The sequence below is a fragment of the Neoarius graeffei genome, chromosome 1, assembly GCF_027579695.1.
Source record: "Neoarius graeffei isolate fNeoGra1 chromosome 1, fNeoGra1.pri, whole genome shotgun sequence".
Lineage (NCBI taxonomy): Eukaryota > Metazoa > Chordata > Actinopteri > Siluriformes > Ariidae > Neoarius > Neoarius graeffei.
The window spans coordinates 18,114,610-18,132,833 of record NC_083569.1 but is presented as its reverse complement, the minus strand read 5'-3'; the positions used below and the strand labels follow the sequence as shown (position 1 = coordinate 18,132,833).

At 45.6% G+C, this 18,224-nt stretch overlaps 1 protein-coding gene and 2 non-coding genes across 32 annotated transcripts in view; all 3 read left to right on the top strand.

Moving 5' to 3' along the window:
* LOC132891954 (protein NLRC5-like) overlaps positions 1–18,224 on the top strand; it is an 888,139-nt gene that overhangs the window by 593,917 nt on the left and 275,998 nt on the right. The gene's annotated exons all lie outside the window — the stretch shown is intronic.
* On the top strand, positions 4,500–4,572 carry trnat-cgu (transfer RNA threonine (anticodon CGU)). Its single transcript has one exon. It is a non-coding gene; the product is annotated as a tRNA-Thr (tRNA).
* On the top strand, positions 9,274–9,356 carry trnal-caa (transfer RNA leucine (anticodon CAA)). The gene has a single exon. It is a non-coding gene; the product is annotated as a tRNA-Leu (tRNA).

Below are 18,224 nucleotides of genomic sequence, written 5' to 3'. Positions count from 1 at the left end.
CAGGTCATCACAGGGCTGACACATAGACACAGACAACCATTCACACTCACATTCACACCTACGGTCAATTTAGAGTCACCAGTTAACCTAACCTGCATGTCTTTGGACTGTGGGGGAAACCGGAGCACCCGGAGGAAACCTACGCGGACACGGGGAGAACATGCAAACTCCACACAGAAAGGCCCTCACCGGCCACGGGGCTCGAACCAGGACCTTTTTGCTGACCCGCAGGTCTAGTTTTGCCTGTTTAAGGCCCATCCGCTCCTGATGGTGCCACTCATACAGGTCTCGGAGTAACTGGAGCCGCTCCTTCTCAATGCTGATCAGCTCCCGGGTGCACACTGACGCTCTCGGCCAGCTGTAATCTGGCTGCCTGCAATCTGGGAAGTGGCACTGCGGTCTGGGGAAGTGATGGGATCGATACTGTACCTCCTTCATATGCCAAACACCACTCAGCTGCATGCCAGGGTATAAGGGACATTAAGCTCTTGATTGGGTAACAATGAAATGAGCAGGCACAGGAAAAACATTTTACTGAACTATTTAACTTATTTGTTCATAATTTTGTGTGAATGTTTGCTCATTTAATAAAAAGTATAAAAATAAAAATACAAGTTATTGTCCAAAAATTTTAAAAAGTTTCAATTATTCATTCCCACATTATATATGTAATGCTTAACGACAATACAATATATTAACATATTTTGACACTTTATATTTCATTGATTTTTTTTATTAAAAACAAATACCACATGACCTCATGGACTGGATTTATCAACTACTATAATGCCTTTAGCAACTATAGTACAAATACCTTTAGCAGTTACTAATGCCTATTGCGAGGATGCGCATTGCAAAGACGCGCTGGACAAAGTTGCACTTAAGATTCCTTCTTACGAGTGAGTTTGGGAAAACCACATACAGAGACAACGTTCGTTGCTTAAGAACATCTTTAAATTTGCTCTTTAGCTCTAAAGTGCAACGTTATCAGGAAACCCACCCCAGATCATTAGATAAGTCTGTGTTATTGTTTTTAGCAACATAATTGTTAGGGATGTCCCGATCCGATCACGTGATCGGAAATCGGGCCCGATCACATGGTTTCAGACTCGATCGGAATCGGGCATTGCCTCCCGATCAGGGATCGGATATATATCTATATAATATATTCTCATTTTTAACACATCAATAGCTATGCGTTGGCACAGAGTGAGACCAGACCTCTAGTCTCAACACAGCAACATCAACGCGTGCGGCATGACATCACTTTGTAGCGGAGACGCTATTGGTTATTGGCTGCCTGTTGCCGGCAAAGTTGAACACGGAAGCAGTTCGAAGCGGAAAGCAAAGCATGAGATCATTTTTTTTTTCGTTGGATGACAAAAGAAACGGGCTCAAACCTGAAAGGGTAGAAATGCTTGTTTTCATCAAGAAAAATGTTCATTTCCTTAATTGAAATTACTGTACACCACTGTGAGATGCGTTCTTAAAAGCAAATTACCGGCACTGTGGCACTTTATTTTTTTTATTTGTTTACATTCCTGCCAGGTATTTTAAGGTTATTTTTTTAATTTGTTATTTATTGTTCAAACTGCCTCACGTAAGTGCTCTGTTTGCTAACGGAGTTGTTGGATGTTAAAATAAGGTGTTAAATAAAAAATGAGGAACATCCTGGATCCGTTTCTTTCCTCGTCTTTATTTTTTATGGATTATAAGAAGTATCGGATCGGGACTCGGTATCGGCAGATACTCAAAATCAAATGATCGGTATTGGATCGGAGGGCAAAAAAACCTGATCGGGACATCCCTAATAATTGTAGTCTTTGTTCTCTTGTACCATAGCCACAAAGTGCACAGAATTAACAAATTAATGCATAATTAACATCCAAACATGAACAGGAAAGGAGAATCTTTACCAGTTTCTTCTTTCAGTTAGTTTTGCTGTTGCTCTGCCCCTCCTCTCTCTCTCTCAGCTCTCTTTTTCTTGCATCCACCAACAAAAAAGAATGAAGACATTTCTGCAGAATCAATTAATAAATAAAATGTGATTTTTTTTTTTTTAAATCAGAAAAAAATATCCTTGGGGCATCATCAGTATATCTGGAGTATACAAGTCTCACCTGTGTGTGAGAAACACTGCAAGGCTTTCAGTGGATCATTACTGTACTCCAACTTCAAGAATAATTTTACAGGCTATATGGTGGCCATGAATATATTTTGCACATAATTATTGGTAATGAAGTAAATAATTTTAAAAAAAACAAGTAAAGTTTTAACTAATAATTAGTATTTTTAAGAAGTTAGTGGTGTGGATTAGTATTTAGGTCTAAGACCAAATTAAACATTAACAGTTTATAATCAGGAAAAAAATGATGGTTGATCATCTGAAAGCGAATTGACATCCAGGCAGTTAGAATGTGCATGTGAACATGTAAAGAGCTCCATCTAATGAGAAAAGCACGGCTCTGCTCCAGTCATGTGTAGTGCTTTTTGTGCAGTGTAGTTGGGTTTCCTGTCACTGTGGGCCCCAGAGCGCAGTAGTACAGTGCAGAGTCTGTCACTGCAGCAGAGGAGATGAGCAGATCCACTTTCTTACTCGTTTTATCAAGTTTTATGGAAAATTGTGCACGAGGCGGTTGAGCCTTGGTGACACTTTCAGTGACTTCATCAATCAGCATCAGAAACTCTGGTCTTGATCCAGGCTTTTGTTGATACCAGTGGAGACGCCAAACTGATCCAGTTTATGTGCAGGACAGTGTGATGTTGCTGTATTCAGTTACAGACATGGTGGTTTGGTCTGGTTTGATGCTGTTGTCAGCAGCCTCTGCTATAAAGATGTTAAAATAACCATTTATTTTAATCATAGTTTCAAGTGGAAACTGTGTTTTCTTTTAATAAAAAGAATCATGCATAATGTATATGACTTACCAATATCAGCAATAGTGAAGAAAAGCAACAAGAGGGGTGACATTGTTATCCTGAGTGTTTAGTTCAGACCTCGAGCTTTAGAAATAACATGGAGCTCACAAGTAGCTCCACCCACTCCACGTATATTTATTCATATTCATAACAGCTTCATCACATACTACAAACTTATTTTTCCATGAATAATAAAATATCATCCTAAGAAGCCATGGATTTACATATTTCCTTGACTCAATTTTCCTCTTATATTAAGTTAAATTTAATTTATTTCAATCTGAAGGTATTTATTTCATTCTCAGAACATAACTGATTCTTGTTGGAACCATTTTCTTGAGATCTTGACAGAATGAAACTTTTCATTATGAGATCGCACCATCATTTGCGATCATATCATTCTGTGTAATATTCAGCACAAAGGAATTAATGGTTTAAATCAAAAGAGTTGACTGTCTACATACCACATTCATCATATTTTACATAAATAATAAATAAGGGACTGTTACATCTCTGGATGTATTTCTCTCTCTCTCTCTCTCTCTCTCTCGATACCAGATAATTGGATTTGCTGTGAATGTTTGGAAACTGTGGGTATAACTGACATTTATTTTGAGATGTTACTCCTGGATTTCATAGACATTTCTCTTCATGAAATGTAAATAGCTTTTATTCTGTGTTGGATTAGAGTGTTCCCCCCGTTTCCCAAGACACAGGAGAACAATTTTTCAAAGCCAAAAACCTTTTTGGGAGCTAGGTGCCTTGCTCAAGGCCATCCCATATTAACCTAGCCGCATGTCTTTGAACTATGGGGGAAACCAGAGCACACCCATGCAGACACCAGGGGAACATGCAAACTCCACACAGAAAGGCCCCCACTGGCCGCAAACCTAGAACCTTCTTGCTGTGAGGTAACCGTGCGAACCACTTCCACCACCATGCTGTCCAAAATTAAGCCTACTCAGGTAGCTTTTTTGCCATGACGCAGATTCAAACCGGGGTTGCTGCAGCCACAACGCAGAGTACTAACCACTATATGATCATGGCAAACTACCCAGAGGTAGTCACATATTAACTTTCAAGACCATACCACTCATGGTTTTCAAGTTCTGCTCCGGAAACAAAACCTCCCCCTCAGACTAACCTGAGAGACTAAGTCTGAAATTGTTTCCATGGAAACATGAAAAATTAAAATTTCTCAAGTTTCTTTGTATGAAAAGGCACATCTACATCACCTTGTTAATATGTATACCAAGTTTCAAATCCGTATCATGAATAGTTTTGGATATATGCTCCAGAAACAAACATTGCTCTTAGAAACAAAGTCAAAGTCTATTTTTTATGTAAAAATTTGAAAAATACTTGAGAAAGTAGCCAGAATGTACAGTCCACAGCCCACAGCCCACTCTACGATTAACACACTGCATTATTTAAAATGTGTGTCCTTTTTTGTGAGGCAAATAGTAAACAGAAGCTAACTGCAGCTAGGAACTAAAGTTGTGAGTGATGTTCCAGCAGTTTCTGTGGGCTGTTTTGAGGATCAGCGCAGGGGCTTCAAGGTTCTGCTGTGAAAGATTTAAGGCTCCATAGCTCAGTGGTGAGAGCACTGGTCTCGTAAACCAGGGGTCATGAGTTCAATTCTCATTGGAGCCTGTAAGGGACTTTTTGAAAGTGGAAAGATGATCCAGAAGTAAACGGGGGTTGACAAAACCTGGGCCCTGTACTACGAAGCGGGTTTTCTGGCTCACCAGGGTAACTTCGAGAGTAACTTGATCACGTGCAGCGTAACTTCCCGATTAACCCATACTACGAAAGTTGGCTATGTTCAAACCGAGGTATGCTGCCATGGCAACTTACGCTGCATCTCAAACCTGCTCGTCTCAGGTTATGTTCTTGGTTAACCTGAGGTTTCCGATTAACCACACCCTTTTTAAACACCACCTCTCCACCGACATTTCCTCTAGAGACAATGCCAGCGTACCTGGATGACCCGTGCGATATCGGAGCACAGATTAGAGATGGGATTTATGGCTCTTTGATGGGATCCGCATCTTTGTGATCCGTTCTTTGAAAAGAGCCGTTCAAAAGACTGGCTCATTTGGCTCTTTTTAAATATTTATTCAGTTTTAAGAAGACAGCGTCTAAAGAAGACAGATCCCTCTGCTTAGACAGTGACATCAATATTTCTGGACATACCTTTTATATAAAGCAACCTAGACTTACATTATTGTAACCCCTAAACGCTCATAAATAACCATTACAAAACAATGAGGGCTTCAATGAATGTCCATGCAGAACGGCTTTTCTGTAAAAAAAAAAAAAAGAACCCACTCAAGAACATAGTTATCAAGAACGCAAGAATATTTTATAGAAAAACACTTGTTTTACAAAAACATTTAAGTCTGAGATACAAAATAGATACAAAAATATAACACAAGAACTAGTTATCACACAAGAACATTTTAATAGAAAAAAACAAACTTTCTATATTAAAAATATTGAAATTGTAATAAAAATAGATACAACTAAACAGTCAGATAAATAAAGTTATAACAAGAACACAAGATTATTTTAATAGGAAAAAACAAACTATTAATGCAAAAAATATATTATTATTAGAAAAATAGATACAACTAGACAAACAGATAAATAAATAAAATACACAATATAGAACAAACAAAATGACGATAGAATAAATTAAATGAATGTCCGTGCAAAGTAGTTTTCCCACAATATTATCATTAATATCACACAACAACATTATAAACTATATACAAAACAATTTGAACTATTAGGCAAACAGATAAAACTTGAATAAATAAAAGGCAAATGAATGCTTGCTTGCACGCACACACACCCCATTATGAATGATGTTTTTATATTTCATTTTCACCTGTTGCCTCTGAAATGTTCACAGGACATACACCAACTTAGTCAAAGGGGCTGAACAGTCAGTCATCCTAATTCATGTGACTCTGTGCACATATCAGCTTAAGTAGGCTACTCCATGAATTTACCATACCAAATTTTATTCAGGATTTTTCGGACATTAAACAAGCTATATATGACTGGGGGCCACGTCGAAGAACCATTTTCTGTGACTTGTGATTGATCATGAAGCTTCCTCTCGTCCTATACTTCTGTTCTGGAACATGTAGAAGGGAGAATGTACTTACGCATTTACCCGATCGGCAATTCGTTGCCAACATGCTTGCCGCTCCTTAATGGCAGCCGCTGTGTTAGATTTTGCTCTTAATGTTGTTTTGAACTCCTCGTAGCTTTGCATTATGACAGCGCATTCTTCCTCCGTGAAGTACGGCGACCGTGCTTCATATTTTTAATCAAATCAACTTCATAACTGGCGTCGTAGTACCATTTAACCCCAAACAAGATAACCAGGTTTTGTCAACCCCGGTTTAGCGGGGGAACCCTGGGTTACTTCTGGGTAGGTTAACCTCCGTTCGTAGTACAGGGCCCTGGTTATCTTGTTTGGGGTTAAACGGTACTACGACGCCAGTTATGAAGTTGATTTGTTGAACCTGGTTTAACCTAATCAGGGTTAATGCGCGTTCACGTTAAAGGGGAGGTTATCAGCGCAAATCCCCACTGTTCACAATGGCACGGTCGCCATACTTCACGGAGGAAGAATGCGCTGTCATAATGCAAAGCTACGAGGAATTCAAAACAACATTAAGAGCAAAATCTAACACAGCGGCTGCCAATAAGGAGCGGCAAGCATGTTGGCAACGAATTGCCGATCGGGTAAATGCGCAAGTACATTCTCCCTTCTACATGTTCCAGAACAGAAGAATAGGATGAGAGAAAGCTTCATGATCAATCACAAGTCACAGAAAATGGTCCTTCGACGTGGCCCCAGTCATATATAGCTTGTTTAATGTCCGAAAAATCCTGAATAAAATTTGGTATGGTAAATTCATGGAGTAGCCTACTTAAGCTGATATGTGCACAGAGTCACATGAATTAGGATGACTGACTGTTCAGCCCCTTTGACTAAGTTGGTGTATGTCCTGTGAACATTTCAGAGGCAACAGCAGTGCCAAACGCACCTGGCAACAGGTGAAAATGAAATATAAAAACATCATTCATAATGGTGTGTGCGCGCGCGTGCAAGCAAGCATTCATTTGCCTTTTATTTATTCAAGTTTTATCTGTTTGCCTAATAGTTCAAATTGTTTTGTATATAGTTTATAATGTTGTTGTGTGATATTAATGATAATATTGTGGGGAAACTACTTTGCACGGACGTTCATTTAATTTATTCTATCGTCATTTTGTTTGTTCTATTTTTGTGTATTTTATTTATTTATCTGTTTGTCTAGTTGTATCTATTTTTCTAATAATAATATATTTTTTGCATTAATAGTTTGTTTTTTTCCTATTAAAATAATCTTGTGTTCTTGTTATAACTTTATCTATTTATCTGACTGTTTAGTTGTATCTATTTTTGTTACAATTTCAATATTTTTAATATAGAAAGTGTTTTTTTCTATTAAAATGTTTTTGGTGATAACTAGTTCTTGTGTTATATTTATTGTAGTTGTATCTATTTTGTATCTCAGACTTAAATATTTTTTGTAAAACAAGTGTTTTTCTATAAAATATTCTTGCGTTCTTGATAACTATGTTCTTGAGTGGGTTCTTTTTTTTTTTTTTACAGAAAAGCCGTTCTGCATGGACATTCATTGAAGCCCTCATGTTTTTTAATGGTTATTTATGAGCGTTTAGGGGTTACAATAATGTAAGTCTAGGTTGCTTTATATAAAAGGTATGTCCAGAAATATTGATGTCACTGTCTAAGCAGAGGGATCTGGCTTCTTTAGACGCTGTCTTCTTAAAACTGAATAAATATTTAAAAAGAGCCAAATGAGCCAGTCTTTTGAACGGCTCTTTTCAAAGAACGGATCACAAAGATGCGGATCCCATCAAAGAGCCATAAATCCCATCTCTAATCTGCGCTCCGTCCTGATGTCAGTTACGTTCTGTTTACTGATGTTCCGGATGGTGTGCTGATACCACACCGAAATGCAGTTTTGCATCTTAAGGTGCTGAAACAGATGCCTTGATGTTTCCCTACATAATTTAGCATGCTTACGAGTAAGGTTGAGATTCCCTTTGCCATACGATGGGTGAAAACTGGTCATTGCAGTCCATTCTAGGGTTTCATTTTACAAGACTGGCTTTATTTAGCAGCGCTGCCCACAGACGGTTGTACATCCAGTGAATCAACTAGGCTAGGCTGTAGGCTCGTTCACGTCCAACCTGAGGATTTTGCCTCCCTGAAGCGTATGCGTTTTGAAACAAAGTGCACCGAAGCATCTCCTGATAATTTGTCCACGCTGTCCCGAGGCCCCGTGTGCAGTCGTGGCCACCTGCATTGACCAACGAATATAGGCATTTGAGCAGTGACCCAAGTGCATTGCCAAGTCACGTGGCCGGCTCAAGACCTGGGTGTGGTCAACGATGCGTCTCTCTTTGGTGTGTGCCCGAGCGGACTAAGGAGCAGTGTTCGGCTAGCGGTATCCAGCGGGGATGCGTTCTTCTATCTCCGTCCTGATGTCAGTTACGTCCTGTTTACTGATGTTCCGGATGGTGTGCTGATACCACGCCGAAATGCAGTTTTGCATCTTAAGGTGCTGAAACGGATGCCTTGATGTTTCCCTACGTAATTTAGCATGCTTACGAGTAAGTTTGAGATTCCCTTTGCCATACGATGGGTGAAAACTGGTCATTGCAGTCCATTCTAGGGTTTCATTTTACAAGACTGGCTTTATTTAGCAGCGCTGCCCACAGACGGTTGTACATCCAGTGAATCAACGAGGCTAGGCCGTAGGCTCGTTCACGTCCAACCTGAGGATTTTGCCTCCCTGAAGCGTATGCGTTTTGAAACAAAATGCACCGAAGCATCTTCTGATAATTTGTCCACGCTGTCCCGAGGCCCCGTGTGCAGTCGTGGCCACCTGGTGAAAGCGATGTCCTCGACGTCCACTCGACGTCTCCCACGCTGCTTTGAGTATGCTGCTGACGCCATCTGAAATTGGGTTTGTTGAAAGGCAGCCGGAGCCTTGTTCCGTGGCGGCTTTTACCCGAGCTTGTCTGGCAAAAGAGGGAGCGGTTCCAAGTCCAGGTATCTGTCCTAAACGGAAAGGGCTTCTCTCCCGGACGGGTCGAGTCAAAGCACCGTCGTAAAACGTTTGCCGGAAAGCCCGTGTTTTCTGCAAACTTGTAAAAGCACTGCCCAGAGTATTGCAATAGTGAGCCAAGCGCATGGCCCACGCGCGAGAGCAGCATGAGACCTCAGCATGTTCCACGCCGGATTCGGGCTAGGTGTGGCAAGTCAGGGTGGCCGAGCGGTCTAAGGCGCTGCGTTCAAGTTGCAGTCTCCTCTGGAGGCGTGGGTTCAAGTCCCACTTCTGACATTTGCTGCAGCGGGTTGTTGATGGGCCTCGTCACCCGTGCTTGGTGTGAAAACGGAGGCTTTGGCTGGTGTGCCTTTGCAAAAGAAAAAAAGTGCTCAAAGCTATTTTTTGTCGCACTTGAATTTCAGCGCCTCCAGTAGTCGTGGCCGAGCGGCGAAGGCGACGGACTTGAAATCCGTTGGGGTCTCCCGGCCAGGTTCGGATCCTGCTGGCGACGTGCGGTGTGAAATTTGGGGCCCTGTCGAGTGCTGCCCGTGTCGGTCCTGACTGGCAGTGGATGGGTTTCGCCAGGGCCCCTGTGCTCTCGGCCTGAAGCGGGACGGCAGTCTTCTTTTGACCAACGAATATAGGCATTTGAGCAGTGACCCAAGTGCATTGCCAAGTCACGTGGCCGGCTCAAGACCTGGGTGTGGTCAACGATGCGTCTCGCTTTGGTGTCTGGCCGAGCAGACTAGGAGCAGTGTTCGGCTAGCGGTATCCGGTGGAGAAGCGTTCTTCTATCTTGATCCTGAGGTCTGTTAAGTCCTGCTTACTAATGATCGGGATGGTGTTGTTGGTAACTCGCCAGCGCCCCCTATAACGATCCCACAATTCCTTGCGTGCTCCACCCGGATGTGACGTAAGGTGGAACTGCTTTAACTGTATCGAGAGCGCCTCGATTCGTCCTCTCGTGTTCTGACTACTGGAGTGGTCGGACGGACTGTAGGCACGCTCGCCTACAGTGTTGAGACTAACCGCTATTGTCTGAGAACAGCCTGTTCAAATTAGTTTCGGCCGAACTTTTGAACGACCCGCTAAGTTTCAGCGATATAGTGGTTTTGATTCTAAACCTTTGCAAAGTTTAACTACAGTTAAGTAGTTTTCCACGCTAAGAGGCATTTGCGGACAGCTTCGCTCCTCTCAGCCTTTTTCTCGTCGACGCATCACCGGAGGTTTCTCCTGAAGCACCGTGGGCCAGCTAGGCCTCCATCTCCCTGCTTCGTTAGCCGCGGTTGGACGCAACGCACCGCTAACCTCCTCTCCTCGGACTGCGACCCTCAGCGCGGACACCGGAGAAAGAACTTCCATCGCATTGAGTAGGCACTTGGGCAAATTTTTAATTTGTAGCTTATTCAGATGGTTGTTAGGGTCATGTTTAAGCTTTGAGCTATTTAGCATACCCGCTCAGACACGGAAGGTGTTTGTTTGTTTTATTGTTTGTTTTGGTTCTGTTTTTTTCTTTGAACTTGTTAGACAGGGTATCTTGCATGATATCTTTCCTTAACTCCATTGCTAGCTTCCCTATCTGATTAGCAGCGCAGCGACAAGTTTGTTATTTTATGCTCCGAGGCTAGACCGCTACAAGACCTAGTCCTCTCCATCCATACACACTCACTCTCTCTCTCTCTCTCTCTCTCTCTCTCTCGCGTTGAGTTCTTTGCCTAGATAGTCTGTTGGAAATTGTTGTTAAGTGCAGTGTTTGGATCCAGCTGTAGTGTGGTCAGATTCTCCTTAGCAACTTATTGCTAGCTACCTCAGGGTGATACGCTAGCTCGTAGGCTTGTGTTCTCGACTAGGCCTGCAGGCGCCATTTTTCCGACGCCATTTTGATACCTTCCTCATTGAGTTACCTGTGATACGACACCTAGGCACTGACCGCCATTTTGTTTAAGCATTGCCAGAGTGGCTAGTCATTAGCATCTGCCCACAGATACCTACACAAAGCACACATTAGCCACAGAGCTAATCCTTTGTTCTATTTAGCTAACATTCCTTTGTTTTAGCTAACATTCCTTTGTTTTAGCTAACGACAAGCTAGGTCTCACACACACACACACACACACACACACACACACACACACACACACACGCATCGGCTTGCCCTAGCCTCACACACGCACACACAAGGGATTCTTTTCTTTTTCCTTCTATCTCTTTCTCTCTCTCTTTCCCTCAAATTTATAGTCCAGGTGTAATTGTTCCATTGTTTTGTCTTGTTATTACCTTTGCCGACATTGAATGTATTTTGAGATTATTATTATTAGTGAGTAGTAGACAAATAAAAGCTAATAAAATTGAATTGCATTTTACTTGTTCCTGTTGTTTATTCACAAGGTCAACTATTTAGAACTCCTTTTTCCTTCAGAATTTAGCTTTTGTATACAACTGGGTTTCCCATCTAATACAGAGCTACCATTAATCTTGAATGTAACCATTCACGGTGAGTATTAAGATTAATAATTTAAGATTTTATGAGACTGATCTTTATTTATAAATTGATTAATTTAATTATCAATTATTACAATTTATAATTTAATTAATCCCAATTCAACCTACATTAAAGTGGTGCCTCGTGTGAGGATTAGTTTAATGACCTTGTGAATTTCTCAACAATAACTTGTAAACTGCTGTATACCCAAAATCAACTGCCAAGGTATAACACAGATGACTTTAATGGTGAATCATTAACAGTGTGTTAATCACAGAACTGAAATTCAGCTGCCAACCACAGTTAGCTGATAAACTGGTTTAATTGATTAGTACATTAGAGTAATATCTAATCCAAGTACTTAATTAATATTATTAATAATCATTATTATTAACTAATTATTAATTGAGCTAATTAATACAAGTGAAACATTAGTGAAAACAAAGTAGCTAAGAAACCACATCAATTATTTAGCAACTTGGATTAAATTAAATTCTAACCTAATCAACACCTAGTATTAATTTCCTTTAAGTTAATTAATACATTTCGAACAAAATGTCGCGTTCCCCATCAAGGGAGTCAGAAGGGCCCCTCCTCTCTCTCTTCGACGTTGTAGGCGATTTAGGCCAAGTCCCGGAGGATAGGAGAAATTACTTCTGTGATCTGGACCAAAAGGCTCGCTTTGATGAAATACACATAGCTGTTAGGGAACTTAAGGAGCGTACTATGACTCTCCCAGAAGGGCTACCCAAATTGTTCATGATCTACTATAAGGAAATGGAACGTGTGTGTATGACCCTCGAACAAGAGAAAAGAACACTAAAACGACAACTGGCCGAAGCTCAAAGGAGAGCAGAAAGCGCGGAGAGTAGCCTCGTGGGCCTGAGAGCCACACAAGATGAACTAAAGCGCGAAATAGAATACCTCAGAGAAGAAGTGACGCAAGCACGTCGCTCAGATGAGGGATCGGCCAAACCCTCCCAAGAACAGAGTTCCGCTCTGGAGGAGGAAGAACCTGAGCTTAGAACGGTAGATCAGACACCGCACTCAAGCTCAACTCGCGTGAAAGTCGCGCGATCGCCACCTCGTGGCGCTGGGAGTTTTTACTTTACTCCCCACTACACCCCCTCGCGCTTCAATATCGCTGCAGCCTCTAGCCCGCAGAAAACGCCACGCTACGTACCCTCAGACTCCTCTGACGGAGAGGCCGCCTACAAGCCGAAACGCAGACGTAGGCGATATGAGAGCAGCTCAAATAGCGAAGACAGCGAGGACCCCTACGGGTCAAAATCAAAACGCAAAACTAGGATCCGCCAAATCGACGTCCTTGCGAAAGACACAGAGCGTTTTGAGCCGGAAAATCATAGACACCGAAGCGTTAATGATTATTTCCGGGAAATCGAGCGTAGCCTCCTGGACCTGCCAGAGGCTACGTCGCATGAAAAGGCCAGACTAGTCTGGAAAACTTTAGGTAGTGGCGTACGAGCATTCGTTGAGACCCTACCGCAGTCAGTCCTCGACGACTACAAGAAAATATGTAAGTACTTGAAAGAGGAATACTCGTTGTACGAGGACGAGACTGCTGCGACGATGGGTGCTATTCTGATCAGACAGAAACGAAGCGAACACCCTCGCGAGTACTACCGTCGGCTCCGCGCAGCGTACTTTCAGGGCAGAAGCGAGCCCGGGCTAGAGGAAGATCGCAACTTCAAGTCCCTCTTCCTCCATAACCTTCACCCGTGCATCCGTAACCAAGTAACACTCGCATGTCGCCAGCGCCCCCATACTATGAGAGAAATGCGTCGCACCGCACAACTAACGTGGGAGACGTTCGTCCGACCCACAGACCGCCACGAGGACGATCCCAGAGTCCTCAGCCTATATGAGCAGGAAGGTCAGTCCTTAGGCCTAGAAGGGGGTGAAGCCCCAAACCGCGGGCCCCCTTGGGCGAACCCAAACCCCGGCCACCAGACGTCGAGTCAACCCAAAGGTAACTGGAAAGTTCGACAAGCTGGAGCCAAGGGGGAACAGGGCCCCAACGCCAAAGGGCAAGGTAACCGCAAACCTGGCAGTCACGGCCCTAAATCTCAGAATAGCGGACAGTCAAGGCCCCATCGCAACTCCTCTCGAAGGGAGCGGAGCCCTAAGCTAGCTACCGCTCAACAAGCCAACCAAGAGCCGCTTGGGATGGCAGAACTGAGGACCGAATTAGCACGGGTTAAACAACTGCTGAGCAATAAGAACAGGAAGGATAAGCCGAGCAAGGACAGGGACGAATCGTCAGCATGACTAGGCCGGGACCCATCCCCACCACCACCGCGTGTCTACCTCGTGGGGTGGGGAAAGGACCCCTGCCCAATAGGCAGCGATGAGTTGAAACCACCCCCCCCCCCGGTAGTGAAGCCTGACCCGCAGGATGCACCCCTGATGCAGTTTCTTGGAGATTTGGTTAGGAAAGGCAACGCCAAGCGTATCTATACCCCAGTGGTGGTAGAAGGCAACATTTCCCTCCAAGCTCTCTTGGATACCGGGTCAGAAATCACCCTGATGTGTTCCAAAGTCTTCGCAGAGGTTTCTGATGCGCGGCGCGCGCAAGGTAGACCCATCAGAACCGAACGTTGTGACGTCAACTTGGTTAGCTTCACCCAGAATCAAGCCCCAGTAACAACCATTGCATGGTTAGAACTCACATTCCAGGGCATGTCCATCACTCACCCCACTTACATCTGCTCTGTTGGTGTAGAACCGTTCCTCATTGGCCAAGACCTACTAGATAGGCTAGCGCCCCTCATTGACTGTCGTCGTGGGCAACTGTGGGCCCAGGTCGCGTCCCCACAGACCCCAGATCCTCGTCGTCACGATCGAGCCTGTTGCGATGAAGTTAGCGTGGAGGCTACTCCACCGATAGCTGAGTCAGGGCAGGTCCCCGAGAACCTCGAGACCACTCCGCTCCACCCTGAGCCGAGTCAAGACGCACCAAACTCAACCGACACTCTTCTCAACCGCAACGCGCTTGATGGCCACCCGTCTTTCCTTTGCTTTCTTGGCGAATCTGCCCCAACCAGGTACTACCCCTGGATATCTGGCAACATTGCTGTCAACGGCGTCACGGCACCTGGCGTCAGGTTAGCGCTTTGGTCAGAGAAGTCAGCCATCAGCCAAACGTGGGTCGACATAGTGCGTCAGAGCACTCCTTCCCCTGTCTTTGTGCAGAAGAGCCACCGGCTACTGTCAGCCGAACAACCCCAGAGCCCCATCAAAGCCACGGGCGTCTGCGCCGTGTCGCTCGCCATCGGTCAGAGAGAATTCCTTCATTTCTTGAGTGTCGTCCCCGGACTTCCTGACCCACTGGTCATTGGGGCAGACATCTTGGTCAGACTGGGAGCCCAACTGGACGTAGTCAACCGGGTCATCTGGACCCAAGCCGACGCTGCTAAGCACCCGTTCCAAGCTGACCCGGAACAAATGCGGTCAGGACAAACGATTCCCCAAGCCTGCCATGTCGCTAGCGAATTTGACATCGTCATTCCCGCTAGGACTGCTGGTTCCCCTCTTAAGCTGGTCATCATGAAAGACCAACAGTTTCGTAGCCCCCAGGCGTTCTTCCAGCCTCTCAGATTCTTCATGGAGCTCGATTTAGCCGTGTGTGGGACTCCGCTGCTTGAAGTGAGTCATCGTTCCGCTTACCTCCTGGTTCAAAACTCCACGCGGGACGCCATCACGATCCCCGCCCGTCGGCCTTTAGGCCTTCTGATAGACCAGGCATTCCATGACTTTGAACTCACCATTCCAGTCATCGGTGAGCTGCCAACGCCGGACACTCATTCCGATCCAGTGGAACCTCCCTGGATCACTCTTCCTTTCCACATGATCCGCGTCGAACCTCACAACATGCTTCGCGACGAGCGCATAGTCATGACCAAAACTGACACCCCGAAACACATGCTGGTGTACGCTCTTGCCACGCAATCGAGCAACGACACCCCTGCAACTGAGGTCGTCGATTCAGCTCTAGGTGAACCGTACCCAGGCTTCGAACGAGAAGTTCAACAACAGCTGGTGAAAGCTGACAGCCTGACCACGGACGCCCAGAGACGACAGCTCCGTGAACTGTTCTACGACTTCAAGGCGATCTGGGCGCGAGATTCCAATGACTGCGGAGTCACGGACATCCACACCGTCCGAATCCCAACAGATCCGAACGCTCCACCGACGTTCGTGCGGCAATACAAAATCCCGTTAGCCGCATACAACTCAATACAAGAAACACTGGACACTCTGCTGGAAAAGCAGATCATTCGCGAGTGTAACTCGACTTACAACTCCCCCTTGTGGCCGGTGCTGAAACCGAACGGCAAGTGGCGTCTCACCATTGACTATAGGCAGCTGAACAAGCAAGTGCCCTTGTCAAGATGGCCCATGATCCATCTGGATCAAGAACTTGCCAAGGTGAAGGGTGCAAAGTTCTTCTCCACCGCCGACGTGGCGAGTGGATTCTGGACCATGCGCGTGGATCCAGCTGACCAGCACAAGCTGGCCTTTTCCTTTGGGAACCGCCAGCTAACTTTCAACCGATGTCCGTTCGGCTACGCGAACTCCCCTGCTGAATTCAACATCATCTTGCATAAGGCAATGAGCGATGCCGCAGCTCGTGGCAACTTGATCTATGTCAATGACATCCTCATTAGGTCACAGACTTTTGATGCACACCTCGAAGAGATACGCCATGTTCTGTCTCAGCTGTCCAGAGCAGGAGCGAAGCTCTCTGTCACCAAAGGGCAGTGGTGTCGCACCAAAGTTGAACACGTTGGACTGTGCGTTGGGCCAGATGGCATTGAACCCCAGTCGGGGAGGGTGCGGGCTATCCAAGACATCAAAGCCCCATCCAACGTACCCGAACTCAGGAGCTTCTTAGGGGTCTGCAACTACTCCCGACAGTTCATCGAGGACTACGCGGAGATAGCACGACCGCTCACCGAGCTCCTCCGAAAGGATAAACCCTTCCAGTGGAGTGAGCCTCAAGAACTCGCGTTCAAGAGCATGAAGCAGAAGCTCTGCTCTGCTCCCTGCCTCGCATATCCCGACAAAGACAAACCGTTCTTCTTGGAGGCTAGTTTCTCCACCCACTGCCTGAGCGCTGCACTGTCACAGCAGCATGACAAAGATCGCCGTGTCGTAGCATACGCCAGTCGGCCCCTCAGTGCTGTGGAGTTTAAATTTTCAGACTGCGAAAAAGCCCTGCTGGCCACGGTCTGGGCCGTTGAACACTTTCGCAGTTACATTGGTGGCCAGAAGGTGGTGATAGAGACCAATCATCAACCGGTCTCGTTCTTGAACAGCCAGAGGCTGAGAGAGGGAAGAGTTTCGAACAGTCGCATCGCAGCTTGGATGATGGCATTACAGGGCTACGACGTCGAGGTGAAGTACGCCCAGAACCACAAGATGGCGCTTGGCCGAGGCCTGGCGGAATGCCAGCATTGCGACTGCGAGAATAGTCCGGATCAAACCGAACTAACAACCGTACCTGCTCTCCCCTCCGACCACCACTACTATGACGAGAACGTCTGCAAAGACCTCCCCACCGCTTACATAGATGGATGCTCATTCCATCATGAACGCAAAGTCCAAGCCGGTGTCGGTATCGTATGGGCGAACGGCCCTATACAAGGGAAATACCAACATCGACTCGGGGCTAAGACTAGCCAATATGCGGAGGTAGCAGCCGTGCTCATCGTCCTGCAACAAGCTGCCCGTGAGAACATCAAGCAGTTAGTCCTCTGCTCTGATTCAAATTATGCCAGGCATAGCTTCGTCTCACACTTTCCCTCGTGGAAGGTGCAGGACATGAAAAACGCAAGGGGCAAGGAAGTGAAACACTCCGAACTCTTCCTAGCATGCGATCGACTCGTAACCGAACAGGGAATGTGCGTCTATTGGAAGAAGGTGAAGGGACATTCTCAAGTCCCAGGACCTGACAAAGTCGGTAACGATGAGGCAGATGGCCTCGCCAAAGCGGGAGCCGTAGACGGCCCCCTTTGGGAATTCCAGCCGTCATGGCTTCCCGAGACGCCACGCCATGACGTAACCGCGATTACTTGCCGACAGGCTAGAGCAGGTCAAACTGACGCAGTACCCCAAGCAGGAACAGTGCAACTCGGCCGACTGCCCCAGGATGCCGACCTGGTGTCTATGCAGGAAAGGGATCCCGTGATCCACCAGATCCGTAAGTTCCTTGCGGACCCCGTGGCGTCCCCAATTTCCCCACAAGAGTTGCAACAGTCCCGAGACTTAAATCACCTTCACAATCTCAAAAACGGCTTAAAACTCGAGAAAGGACTCCTGGTGTACACACCACGCAACCAGGGACCTCCCCGGTGGGTCGTGCCCACAGATCATAGGGGGGTCATGTTGCAGTACGCTCACGACAGCCCGTGCGGGGGCCATAGGAACGCTCAGGCGACCTACCAGACACTCCAACAGATTGTCTATTGGCCCTTCATGATTCAGGACGTTACCGAGTATGTTAAAGGGTGCTTGATTTGCTGCCAATTCCGACCAGCCCAACCGTTGAACCGCGCCCCACTGCAAAGCAAAGGCATCTCATGCCCCTGGTCTAATCTCCAGATAGACTGGGTTGGACCGGTGCCGAAATCGGCTCGAGGTAATAAGTACCTCCTGAC